The sequence below is a fragment of the Ursus arctos genome, unplaced genomic scaffold, assembly GCF_023065955.2.
Source record: "Ursus arctos isolate Adak ecotype North America unplaced genomic scaffold, UrsArc2.0 scaffold_5, whole genome shotgun sequence".
Lineage (NCBI taxonomy): Eukaryota > Metazoa > Chordata > Mammalia > Carnivora > Ursidae > Ursus > Ursus arctos.
The window spans coordinates 24,100,099-24,112,764 of record NW_026623067.1 but is presented as its reverse complement, the minus strand read 5'-3'; the positions used below and the strand labels follow the sequence as shown (position 1 = coordinate 24,112,764).

Below are 12,666 nucleotides of genomic sequence, written 5' to 3'. Positions count from 1 at the left end.
TGAGGCCCAGAACAGAGGCTCAAGCCAGTCCCACCAAATTTCTGATTTCCAGAAGATGTGGGATAATAAGTATTGGGCAGGAGGTGAAGATAGTAAATTAGTATTTCTCGATTATTTATTTTGCTGTCATTTGTCACAGCAGCAATAGGAAACTCATACAGGTGCCATGAACACTCCAGAAACTTGGAATTTATGCCGCAGGACAGACGAGGTGGGAAGGAGGTGGTGTGGAGAACTGATGGTGATACCAGCCTCTCTCACAAAGGGGGCGTGCCCCCTGACTTTCTGTAAGGACCTTCCTGTGGTTGAGACTGTATGTGAGGCAAATGGAGATGTGCTTTCGGCTCCCTCTCTTTGAGGGGCAGGATAACTTCACTTGCAAAGAGCTGGACTAGTGGGGATTCTTCTCGGAGTAGAAAAGGCAAGGTGGGGGCAGAGCCGTCAGTCAGTCTGTGAGCAGGGCTTCCTCCACAATAGGCAAACACGAGAAAAAAAAATTGGGGGCCTTTGAAAAATATACAGGAACCACTTTAAAAAAAATAATCCTTTTAATTTGATTCATTTCCTCACAAGTCCATAAAGTGCATGTGCGTTTAGAAGAATAAATTAGAAGGAAGAAATCACCTGTGATCACAAAAGATCCCATGGATAATAAAAATTTGCCAATTTCAAAAAGTGATGAATGTAGTGAATAGCTTGCAGGAGGGAAGAAAAATGAATTCATGCAGTAAAAAGGGAACCCGGATTCAAAAGCCACAGAAGGAAAAGGGAATGAAATACAGAGAAAAGATAGGAAAGATCAAGAAGGGGCCTGTGTGTGTGTGTGTGTGTGTGTGTGTGTGTGATAAATGGATCATTTGGCTTGAAGTACTAAAGAAAATCTAGAGAATTTTATTGGAAAAAAAACTTAAAAGGCCTGGCTATACATACTGAAGAGATTCAGTAAAATAATGAAGAAAGGTCAAGAACTATGATGCATATGTTTGTAGATGGAAAATCATTCTCTGCACATCTGAGGAGGAGGGGAGTTATATCCAAATAACGGAAAGTACAAAGCCTTCTGAATTCTCTCCCGCAGCGCCAAACACCAAAAGACAGCAGACTCTTAAGAGTATTGGAAGTGGCATTTATTTTTTTCTAATTAAAATGTAACGCCTGGAGTGTGAGAAAGAGAGTTTGCAGTGGGGATCAAGAGAACCAGGAGAAAAAGTGATGGGGAGATCAGATATTCCCAGAGCCTCAGAGACTGTTCTTCTGAATATTTTTCCATAAAATCCCTTTAAAAAGCAAGATTTGTTAAAATGCTCAATAAATATTTAAGGTCACGAGAAGGGAAATAAACCCAGTCATCATCCCACCACCCAGAGACAACTGCCAATAACATTCTATTTGGGAAGTTAATTGCATATTTCTTCACTATAATTGAGCTCACAGAATACAGCCTTCATTGTACTTGGTTTTTTCTAACTTAAAATATGTTCTGACAACTTTTCGAGGTAGCATCAGCCCAGACCGCCCCACCAGCTTCAAATCCAACTTCCTGCTGAGCATCCTGCTTATAAAACAGATTGCAGACTATACACCACCTTTCTTTTTCACCTTGACTGCTACGGAGCCTGCTCTCTGGTCTCTTGTTACACTTCTGTTTAATTAACTCTCCACTCAGGAAAGATGTACTTGTTTAATAACATAAACTACCCCGTGTTTCAAATCAGTTTGAACAGTTAGGCAAGAAACACATGTACTAAGAAACAATTCTAAACCCCTTACTATTAAGACTCTGTAAGGCCTTTAAAGCTGTGAACGACCAGGTCCCTGGCCACCTTACTCAACCTTGTGCATCGTGACTCCCTCTTTGCAGAGTATGCATTGGTTATGCGGTACTTCATTAGCTTGCAAACCGTGCTAAGTCTGTCTGCTCCTAGGTTCTTTATGCATGCTGTTCCCACTGCCTGAATGACGTTCCCGCCACTCCTGGGACTGCATCTTTCTCATTAGGTCTTAACTTTGCTAAGAGAGGCTTTTGGACTTGCTGATACTAGAGATCTGCACCTTTGCATTCACTTCCCATCACACCAGAATTTGTGATCACACGGTTGTTTACGATCTTGTCTTTTCTACAACATTATAAGCTCTATTCAGGCAGAAGCCATGCATATTTCATTTATTTACGCATAATCAGCCCCTAGTACTCTATTTGATATCTATCGGGTCCTCAAAAAATACCTTTTGAGAAAACCTGAACATTTTTTGGTACTACAGAGGCTTCAAAAATGTGATCTTTTTCTTTGCTGCAATATATTTCAACATAGGAATGAAGAACAATAGATCTAATCATTCATTATCATTAAATATTTAGTTTTTGTAAGTCTTTCATTAACATGCTGATGTATTTGGTTTTTTTTTTTAATCTTTTAACATTTAATTTTATTGTTAACACATTTAATAGGAGATCTACCCTCTGAAGTTTTTAAGTGTGCAGTACCATATTGTTAACTCTCGGGACAATGTTGCTCTTCCGATCTCTAGTATTTAATTCATTTTAGCTGAAAATGTATGCTGATTGATTAGTTACTGCCCACTTCTTCCTTCCCCCACCACCTGGCAACCACTTCAGTGAGGCTCTTTTCAATATCTCCTAGGAGAGTAGCGTAGAACTTTACCTTCTGTGTCTGACCTATTTACCTTAGCTTAGTGTCCTTAGGGTTCATCATGTTGTTGCATAACTTTTTTTCTTTAAAGACTGAATAATATCCCATTGTACGTATATGCCATGCCACATTTTCTCTGATGTTGCTTATACGTTTTATCTGTTGTGGACACTCAGGTTGTTTTCCCATCTTGGCTATTGTGAATAGTGCTGCAATTAATATAGGCGTGTTCATATCTCTTCAAAGCACCGAGCTGTCTTCCTTTGGATAAATACGCAGAAGCGGGATTGCTGGGTCATAGGGTAGTTGTAAATTTTTAATTCTTTGAGAAAAATTTCCGTGCACCATTTTGCTTTCCTTTGAAAAGGGCACAGGGGTTCCACTTTCTCCGTATCCTCACCAATACTGTTGTCTCTGGTTTTATATTAGCCATCTTGACAGGGGCGAGGTGATACCTCATGGCGGTTTTGGTTTACCTTTCCCTGATGGTTAACGGTGTTTAGCATTTTTCATAGAACTTTTGGCCATTTGCAGGTCTTTTTTGGAGAAATGTCTATTCAAGCCTTCAGCACATTTTTAAATGAGGTTTTTAGTGTTCCTCTATTCAGTTGTAGGAGTTCCTTGTATGTTTTGGAGGTTAACCTCTTATGAGATAAATGCTTGGCAAATAGATTCTTTCATCCTGTAAATTGCCTTTTCACTGTTACATTTCCTTTGCTGTGCAGAATTTTTTAGTTGGATGTAGTCTTACTTGTCTGATTTTGTCTTGGTTGTCCGGTTTTGTTTTGTGCTTTAATTTGTTGTTTTGGTGTCCTATACTTGAAAGCATTGGCAAGACCACTGTCATGAATCTTTTCTGTTATGTTGGGGTTTCAGAATTTTAACAGTTTTGGGTCATATGTTTAAGTCTTTAATCCGTTTTGAGTTGATGTTTGTATATGATATAAGATCCAGTGTCCTTCTTCTGCTTGCGGCTGTCTGATTTTCCCAACACTATTTGTTGACTACTATTCTTTCCTCATTGTGCCGTTTTGGCTCCCTTGTCAGAGCTCCGTTGACCATAGATGCTTAGATTTGTGTCTGGACTCTTAGTTGTGTTCCATTGGTCTTTATATCTTTATGCTAGTACCAAACTGTTTTGATTACTGTAGCTTTGTAATATAGTTTGAAATCAGGAAGTGTGATGTCTCTAGCTTTGTAACATATGTTGAAAGGAATTGTGATGTCTTTAGCTTTATTCTCCTTTCTCAAGATTGATTTAACTCCTTACATTTTGTGTGTGTGTCAGAGACTCATGTGACTTCCAGAATTTGTTTTTCTACTTTTGTAAACTATGGCATTAGGATTTTCATGGGGATTACATTGAATCTGTAAATTATTTTCAGAAGTGGGGACACTTCAATAATATTAGTTCTTCCAGTCCAGAAACAGGAGGTGTCTTTCCATTTGTTTGTGTCTTATTTCGTACCTTTTTTAAAGATGCAGTTATGTAATTTAATTTATTACATTATAATATGTATGCATTTGGATTAAAAAGTAAAAATTGTTTCCTGAATTCATTTGCTGTATTTAGTTGACCTATCAGGTTAATATATCTATTTTCTTTTACTTCCATTTTAATCTTACTTGGTTCTGAAAGTGAATTCCCATTCTTAGCCTTGTTTTGTTTCATATTTGGTATTCTTTTTAATTCCATCTAGTTAACATACAGTGTTATATTAGTTTCATGTGTACAGTATAGTGATTCAACAATGTTATACGTTACTCTGCTCACCATGATAAGTGATTCTTTAATCCCCGTCATTTACTTCACCCATTCTCCCCCACCCACCTCCCCTTTGGTAACCACCAGTTTGTTCCCTGTAGTTAAGAATCTGCTTTTTGGTCTGTGTCTCTCTCTGTCTCTTTCCTTTGCTTATTTATTTTGTTTCTTAAATTCCACATCTGAGTGATATCATATGGTACTTGTCTTTCTCTGACTGACTTATTTCACTTAACATTGTACTCTCTATATCTATATATGTTGTTGTAAATGGCAAGATACCATCTTTTTATGGGTAACATTCCTTTTTTTTTTCCTTAAAGATTTTATTTATTTGAAAGAGCAAGAAAGAGTGAGAGAGAGAGTACAGGGATCGGGGGCAGGCAGAGGAAGAAGGAGAAGCAAGCTCCTCACCTAGGAGGGAGCCCGATGCAGGGCTCAATCCCAGGACCCTGGGATCATGACCTGACCCAAAGACAGACACTTAACGAACTGAGCCACCCAGGTGCCCCTATGGGTAATATTCCATTGTGTATATATACTATATCTTTTTTATCCATTCATCTCTTGATGGATACTTGGGCTACTTCCATAATTTGACTATTGTAAACAATGTTGCTATAAACATAGGGTGCGTGTATTCCTTTGAATTACTGTTTTTATATTCTTAGGGTAAATACCCAGTAGTACCATTCCTGGATCATAGAGTAGTTATATTTTTAACTTTTTGAGGAATCTCCATACCACTAACAGTGTAGGAGGGTTACCCTTTCGCTGTATCCTCATCAACACTTGTTGTTCTTGTGTTGTTGATTTTAGTCATTCTGACAAGTGTGAGGTGGTATCTCATTGTAGTTTTGATGTGCATTTCCCTGATGATGAGTGGTGTTGAGCCTCTTTTCATGTGTCTGTTAGACATCTTCTTTGGAGAAATGTCTGTTCATTTCTTCTTCCCATTCTTTAATTGGATTATTTATTTTTGGGGTGTTGAGTTGTATACGTTCTTTATATACTTTGGATACTAACCCTTTATTGGATAAGTCTTTTACAAATATCTTCTTCCATTCAGTAGGTTGTCTTGTAGGAATAGTCCTGTTAATTGTTTCCTTTGCTGTGCAGAATCTTTTTATTTTGATGAAGTCCCAATAGTTTATTTTTGCTTATATTTCCCTTGCATCTAGAAAAATGTTGTTATAACCAATGTCAGAAAATTACTGCCTTTGCTCCCTTTGAAGATTTTTAGGATTTGGGGTCTGCCTTGTTTAATTTCTTTTTTCTTTTTTAAGATTTTATTTATTTGATAGAGAACGAGTGTGAGTGAGAGAGAGCACAAGCCAGGGGCAGGGAGACAGAGGGAGAGGGAGAAGCAGATTCCCTGCTGAACAGAGAGCCCAACGTGGGGCTCAATCCCAGGACTTTGGGATCATGACCTGAGCCGAAGGCAGACACTTAACTGACTGAGCCACCCAGGCACCCTTGCCTTGTTTAATTTCTTGAATCAGTATTTTGTAGTTGTCAGTGTATGTCTTTGACCTCCTTGGTTAAATTTGCTCCTACATATTTTATTTATTTATTTATTGGTGCTATTATAAATGGAATTGTCTTCCTAATTTCCTTTTCAGACAGTTCATTGTCAGTGTATAGACACACAACTTATTTTGGTATGTTGATTTTTGTACCCTGCAACTTTACTGAATTTTTTTATTAGTTCTAACAGTTTTTAGATAGAATGTTGAGGACTTTCCATATAAAGATCATGTCATCTGCAAATAGGGACAATTTTTCTTCTTCCACTTCAATTTGGATATGCATTTTCTTTCTTTCTTTCTTTTTTCCTAATTGATCTGGCTAGGGGTTCCAGTACTGTGTTGAATAGAAATGGTGAGACGGGACATTCTAGCCTTGTTCCTGATCTGTGAGCAAATGTTTTCAGTTCTCATCAAGAGTGCAGTGTTAGTGGTAAGATATCATATTTATTATGTTTGAGTTAATTTTCTTCTCTTCTGAGTTGGGGAGTTTTTATTATGAAAGGTGTTGAATTTTACCAAAATCATTTTTCTACATCTTTTGAAATGATCATACGATTTCAATCCTTCATTCTATTAATATGGAGTATCACATTAGTTGATTTTTGTATGTTGAGCCATTTTACATCCCAGAGATAAATGCCAGTTGGCCATGGTATCTGATCCTTTTAGTGGGCTGTTGAATTTGTTTGCTAGTATTTTGTTGAGGATTTTTACATCTGTATTCATCAAGGGCATTATCCTGTAGTTTTTTGCTTTTCTGGTATCTTTGGATGGCTTTTGTGTCAGGTTAACATGACTTAAAATTACATTGGAAGTGTTCAATTTTTTTTTTAAGAATTAGAGTAAAATTGGTGTTAACTCTTATTTAAATGTTTGGTAGAAGTCACCAGTGAAGCCAGCTGGTCCTGGGTTTTTTGGTTTTTGGTTTTTGTTTCATTTTGTTTTGTTTTAAGTTGGGAGGTTTTGGTTCATTCACCATATCAGTTATAGGTCTATTCAGACTAATAATTTCTTCCTGTTTGAGTCTTGATAGGTTGTATGTTTCTTGGGATGTACCCATTAAGTTATCCAGTTAGCTTGCATATAATTATTCATAGTAGTCTTTTATGATCTTTTTTTCCCCCCTGGGGCATTTGTTGTAATGTCCCTCCTTTTATTTCTGATTTTGAGTCTTTTTTTCCCCTTAGTCTGGCTAACAGTTTCTCATGTATTTAAATGTTCTCAGCTTTAAGCACAGTTAAAATTTTCTTCTCAGGATACATAGTTGAAAGTGGGAACTGTATAAAAGTATATAGACATTAAATAGAGAAATAAGGTATGTTTCAGGGTGGTAAATTTAGTCGAGTTACTGGCTTTTGCCAAACGATTCATTAGCTGAACTACATTTTTCAAGAATTCCAGTGAGGACCTTCCATTGCCAATTAAGGTAGGGAAAGCCACAAAAGACTGTTGCTTCTCTCCTAACAATGAGAACACAAGCTGGATAAGTGACAAGATTCGGTTTTGTTTAAAAAAAAAAATCAGAGCTGAAGGCACAAAGATAACTAAATGAACTAAATTTTAAAAGCAGTGGGCTCATCCACAGGATAAAGACCTATGGATATTTTACGTTGCTGAGGTGGTGCGGAGAGAAGAAATCCACCACAGACAAAGGAATAAACCTGCTGAAATTTTAATTAACTTTTAATGGTCTTGGGGGCAGACAAGATGGATTACAGTACTAAGGATTCCCAGCCATAGAACAAATCCAGTAACTATTTCCTAAAGGCCTACATGAGTGCATGGGAATGGTATGTTGAAGCTTGGTAGGAGAAAAGGAGAGTTGAGAAAATTCTTCCAGATCACTTGGGGGATTCATTGCTATATGGCTTGCTGAAGGTAGGACACAGGACAGGAGAAACGAGAGAAATCCCCACTGACCAGGCTCCTCCGATGTTCACAAGTGCAAAGCAGTGGCCTGCCAAAGGTTGAGATCAGGGAAAAAGAAGGAATAAAACCCCTCACAGGTAGACTAAGCCTTCATTGATGGGGAAGGCAGCACATACTGAATGCTGGGGGCAGAAGTGCTAGCAGGGCTGAGACAAGTCTTTAAAGTCCTAAAAAGCCAGGAAGAGCTGGAGAGGAAAAAAACTCCCTGGTGAGCCACAAAGCTGTCAACCAGGTTCTAAAAGAGAGAAAAATCTGGCATTTAGGATGTAAAACATTAAGACATATCTAAAATCCAGCTAGTGCCCAGATCCCAAACATTGTTAAAGTAAAAGTTTTAGTTTCACCTTCAAACCATTTGCGGTCTTTGATATACTAAATTTATGTAAAGCTCTCACGCATCCCCCACCAAATTCAGCTGCAGGTTAGATGAATTTATCTGTCTCTATTAGCAGCATGACAAAAGAAGGGGGATGCTCTTTTCTAGAGGCTGAAAATATTTACTAACTAGTATATGATTAAAATTCACCATTAGCTGCATATTTCAAATATCAGCACTTATTTACAAGTATCTAAAATAACATTTAAAGACACAAAGTTTGAAAGTAAAACAGTAAAAGGATAGACTGTGTGGACTCAAAGCATAGCAAAGGTAGTATTGATAATTTAATCCTGATAGTAATGTAGGTTTCCAGACAAAATGATTATCAGAGATAATGAACATCCCATAATGATAAAAGCCCAGTTCACCAATAAAATGTAACTGTCTTACAGTTGAGCTCCAAACTACCTGAAACAAACAAAAAGAAAAAAGGGAGAAACCCATGTCCAATCATAGCTGTGGATCCTGCCAGCCCCTCTGAGTAACTGATAGAATAAACAGATAAAAAGTAGTATAACTATAGCATATTTGAAACACGATCAATGAACTTGATTTACTAGAATACTTCAGTAGACCATTCTTCTTTAAGGTAGGACACTGCAGCCACCAACAGCAAAATATACATTCTTCTCATGAGCATGTGGAATATTCACCATGATAGACCACAATAAATTTTGAAGGACTAAAACATGTGTTTTTAATCCTCGGTGTTACTAAATTTGAAAGTAATAAAAATATATAGAAAACCCTAAAATTTTTGAAATTAAGATACTTCTAAATAACCCATTGAGGAACTCACAACAGAAATTAGGAAATATTTCAGAGTGAGTAATAATGAAAACACACGCATAAAATTCATCAGATGCAGATAAAATAGCACTTAGAGTAAAAATTGTGATAACTGTGTTTGAAGAAAAGACATAAAATCAATGATCTAAGCTTCTTTGACAGAAAGCTAGAAAAATTGAGAGAAAGTTAAACTTGTAGTAAGTATAAGAAACAAATAAGAACAGGACTAAAAGGCAATAAACTAGAAAACTAGCAAAATCAACAAAGTTGCAAGTTGCTTCTTAAATGTATAAACTCTAGCAAGGCTAAAGAAAAAAAATACACAAAGTATTAATATCTACAACAGAAAGAAGCATATGATTACGGATCCTACGTGCTTTCAAAGTATAATAAGGGGACATTTTAAACTATGCCATGCCAATAAATTTAACAGCTTAGATGAAATGGACAACTTCCTTAAAAAATACAACTTATAAAAACTGACACAAGAAGAAAGAAACTAAAAGGCTCTGTATCTCATAAGGAAATGAAACACCTTCTCATGAAGAAATCCCATAATTGAAAACCAGATTCTGTTAAAATTTTAAGAAATAAAAATACCAAACTGCAACTTATTTTCAGAATTTAGAGAAACACAAAGTGTTTCCCAACTCATTTTTGAGGACAGTACAACTTGAACTGTAAAATCTAATGAAAACATTATGAAAGAAAAAATTATAGACTGATATCCCTCATAAACAGATACAAAAATCCTGAACAAAATAGGAGCAGATCAAATGCAGACATACATAAAAAGGATAATGTGTCATGCCTAAGAGGCATTTATGCCAGCATAGCAATTGGACTTAACATTAGAAAATCATTTGGTGCAGTTCACCATATTATCAGCATAAAAAAGAAAGAGTATATGATTAGAATATCTCAATAGACAGGGAAAAAATGGTTGGAGAAATTTGAACACCCATTCATAATTTTAAGAAGTATTCTTAGTAAGCTAAGTATAGAATCAAACTTCTTGTAGTTGATAAAAGATAACTGAAAAGCCTACAGCTAAAATTATACTGAATAGTGAAAATACTGAATACTTTTTTTTACTAAAATTGGAAACAAAATAGTCACTCTCACAATGTCAGTGTCACATGGAGATCCTGACAATGCAATAAGCCAAGAAAAGTAATAAAAAGCACAAAGAAAGGAAGATAGAAAGTTGTCAGCATGACAGACACTATGATTGTGTATGTAGAGAACCCTATAAAATCACACAACAAAAAGCCAATAGAAATAGTAAGTGAATTTATCAAGGGCACAGTGCATGAGTCAATATACAAAATTCTACTTTATTTCTAAATATTAGCAACAAACAATTGGATAATGTAATCGAGAAAACAATATAACATGTGCTATTACATGTTATATTGTTTTTGTTATAACAGTAATAACCTAGAAATAAAATGATCACTGTATATGCAGTTTCTGTACACGTAAAACTTACATGACATCACTGAGAGAAATTACGGACATAAATAAGTTGAGAAAAATACCATATAAAGTAGCAAACGAAAGAGTAAGATGTCCATTATCCCAAAGTTGACAGGTAAGTTCACTGGCAAACAAAATGCAAATTTTTAAGAGAAATCGATGAGTTTACTCTAAAAATTATAAGGAAATATAAAGGAGTTGGAGTAGTCAGAATCTTGTAGAATAAATTTGCAGGATTTATATTAAAATTTACTGTAAAATTATAAGTAATCAAGACAATAGGAACATTGATGTAAGGGTAGAGATAGGGACGAATGGAACACCATTGAGTCAAGAAATAGACCCACCCATGTGCAGTCAACTGAACTTAAACCAAGGCACCAAGTCCATATAATAGAGAAAAGAAATTTTTGGGGACAGTTGATGCTGCAACATGTGGATATATTTATGGAAGGAAAAAATGAACCTCTCTACATACCTCATAACGGAGTGTTACTCAAGACGGATCACAGGCTTATACATAAAAGCAAGAGCCATAGTGTTTCCAGAAGACAACGTAAAATAGTACCTACAAGATATTGGGATAGGTAAAAATTATGTGGAAAACAAAAGTATTATGTGTATATACATGTATATTCATATGGTGAGGGAGGCAGGGGCATAAAATGGTCTTTCAGTCAAATAATTTACTTCTAGTAATTTCTATTAAGGAAATTATCAAAGACGTGGAAAAATGCACATGTATTTCTTTCCTCTCTGTGCTGTAGATAACAGTATTACAATTTGATAGCAGAATCTATTTGAAATTCTCATTGTTGAAACCAGGAGAATTAAAGTATAGGGTATCTGGAATTTAAAATACCACGTGTACTTCTAAAGTCCTGTTTTACCAAATAAAGTGTGTCTCCCACAAAATCATATATTGAAGTCCTAAGCCCCAAGGTGACCATATTTGCAGATAGGGCCTTTAAAGAGATAATTAAGGTTAAATGAGATTGTTAGAGTAGGACATAGAATCACATAAAACTGGGGTTCCCGTGAGGAGCTAAAGAGCCAAAAGGAATAGGTTAAAGAGAAAAGGCGAGGTGGAAACAAAGAGACAAGGTGGCCATCTGCCAGCCAAGGAGAAACCAAACCTACTGACTTCTTGATCTTGGACTTGCAGTTTCCATAACTTGGAAAGTAAATTTCTGTTGTTGGGGAACCTCATTCTGTGGTGTTTTATTGTGGCAGTCCTGGCAAACTAATAGATCATGTTTCTAGAAGTATGTAATGTCGTAAGAAAAGGGATTTGCGGTGATATAGACAATATGGAAAACCAAATTCTCTCCCTCTCTCTTTAATGCACGCGCGCGTGTGCGTGCGCGCGCGCGCACACACACACACACACACAAGAGATTTATACCCAAATTTTACATTGTGTGCTAGGGGGTGGCTTTTATTGTCTTTCTTCGAGTTATACTTAAATTTTTCTACAATGAATAGATCGTTTTCAATATTTAGAAACAAATGAAACATTTAAAACTTAGTACTGACTTCAACTTCTCAGTTGTTGCACATTTTAGAACTCTCATGGAGAAGGAAACGTGATCCTGTTGTTGGGATCATTGAACTTCTTACTACAAAGGGACATTGCCATAAATGACTTTTGGCTTCCTCAAATACATTTACCACGAAAGAGCAAGTTCCTTATCTCTGCAAAAATTTTTCAAACAATAAAAGGTGAAAGAATTATCGGAAAGAATTAGTAAAGATGAAAAAATGTGAGAGCAACGCTGAGATGCCAGGATAGCTATTCTAAACATTTGTGCTAGCTATGGCTTGCAGTTAAAATTTAAAAATAGCACTTAAATATGCGTGTTAATAACATCCAGAAGGCATTTCTTTCAAGCCTGTTTGGGCTGTTGAAGGGTTTAATTTAACCACAGCCTTCATTTATGTCTCGCAGTTAAGTTTTTTCTTTTAAGCTCAAAGGAACTGTGAGTTGTAACTATGATCTAATTGGTAAGGAATGAAGAATGTTTTTCATGTTTTATAGACAACATGAATCCTGATCATTTTACAGCAGTAAATTACGAAGCACTCCACTTACTCTGTCTCCCCATGGAAGCCAGGGCCTAGCTCATTAAACTATAAAAAAAGAAAAAA

The 12,666-nt window shown here is 36.2% G+C and overlaps 1 protein-coding gene across 13 annotated transcripts in view; it reads left to right on the top strand.

The window, feature by feature from the left end:
- ZNF608 (zinc finger protein 608) overlaps positions 1 to 12,666 on the top strand; it is a 745,410-nt gene that overhangs the window by 654,463 nt on the left and 78,281 nt on the right. For 3 of the 13 annotated variants that reach the window (XM_057306990.1, XM_057306983.1, XM_057306982.1), the window contains exon 14: positions 1 to 12,666. This exon is cut by the window's left edge. The exons of the other annotated variants lie outside the window; for them this stretch is intronic. The gene's annotated coding sequence lies outside the window, so the exon portion shown is untranslated. 13 annotated transcript variants of the gene reach the window in all.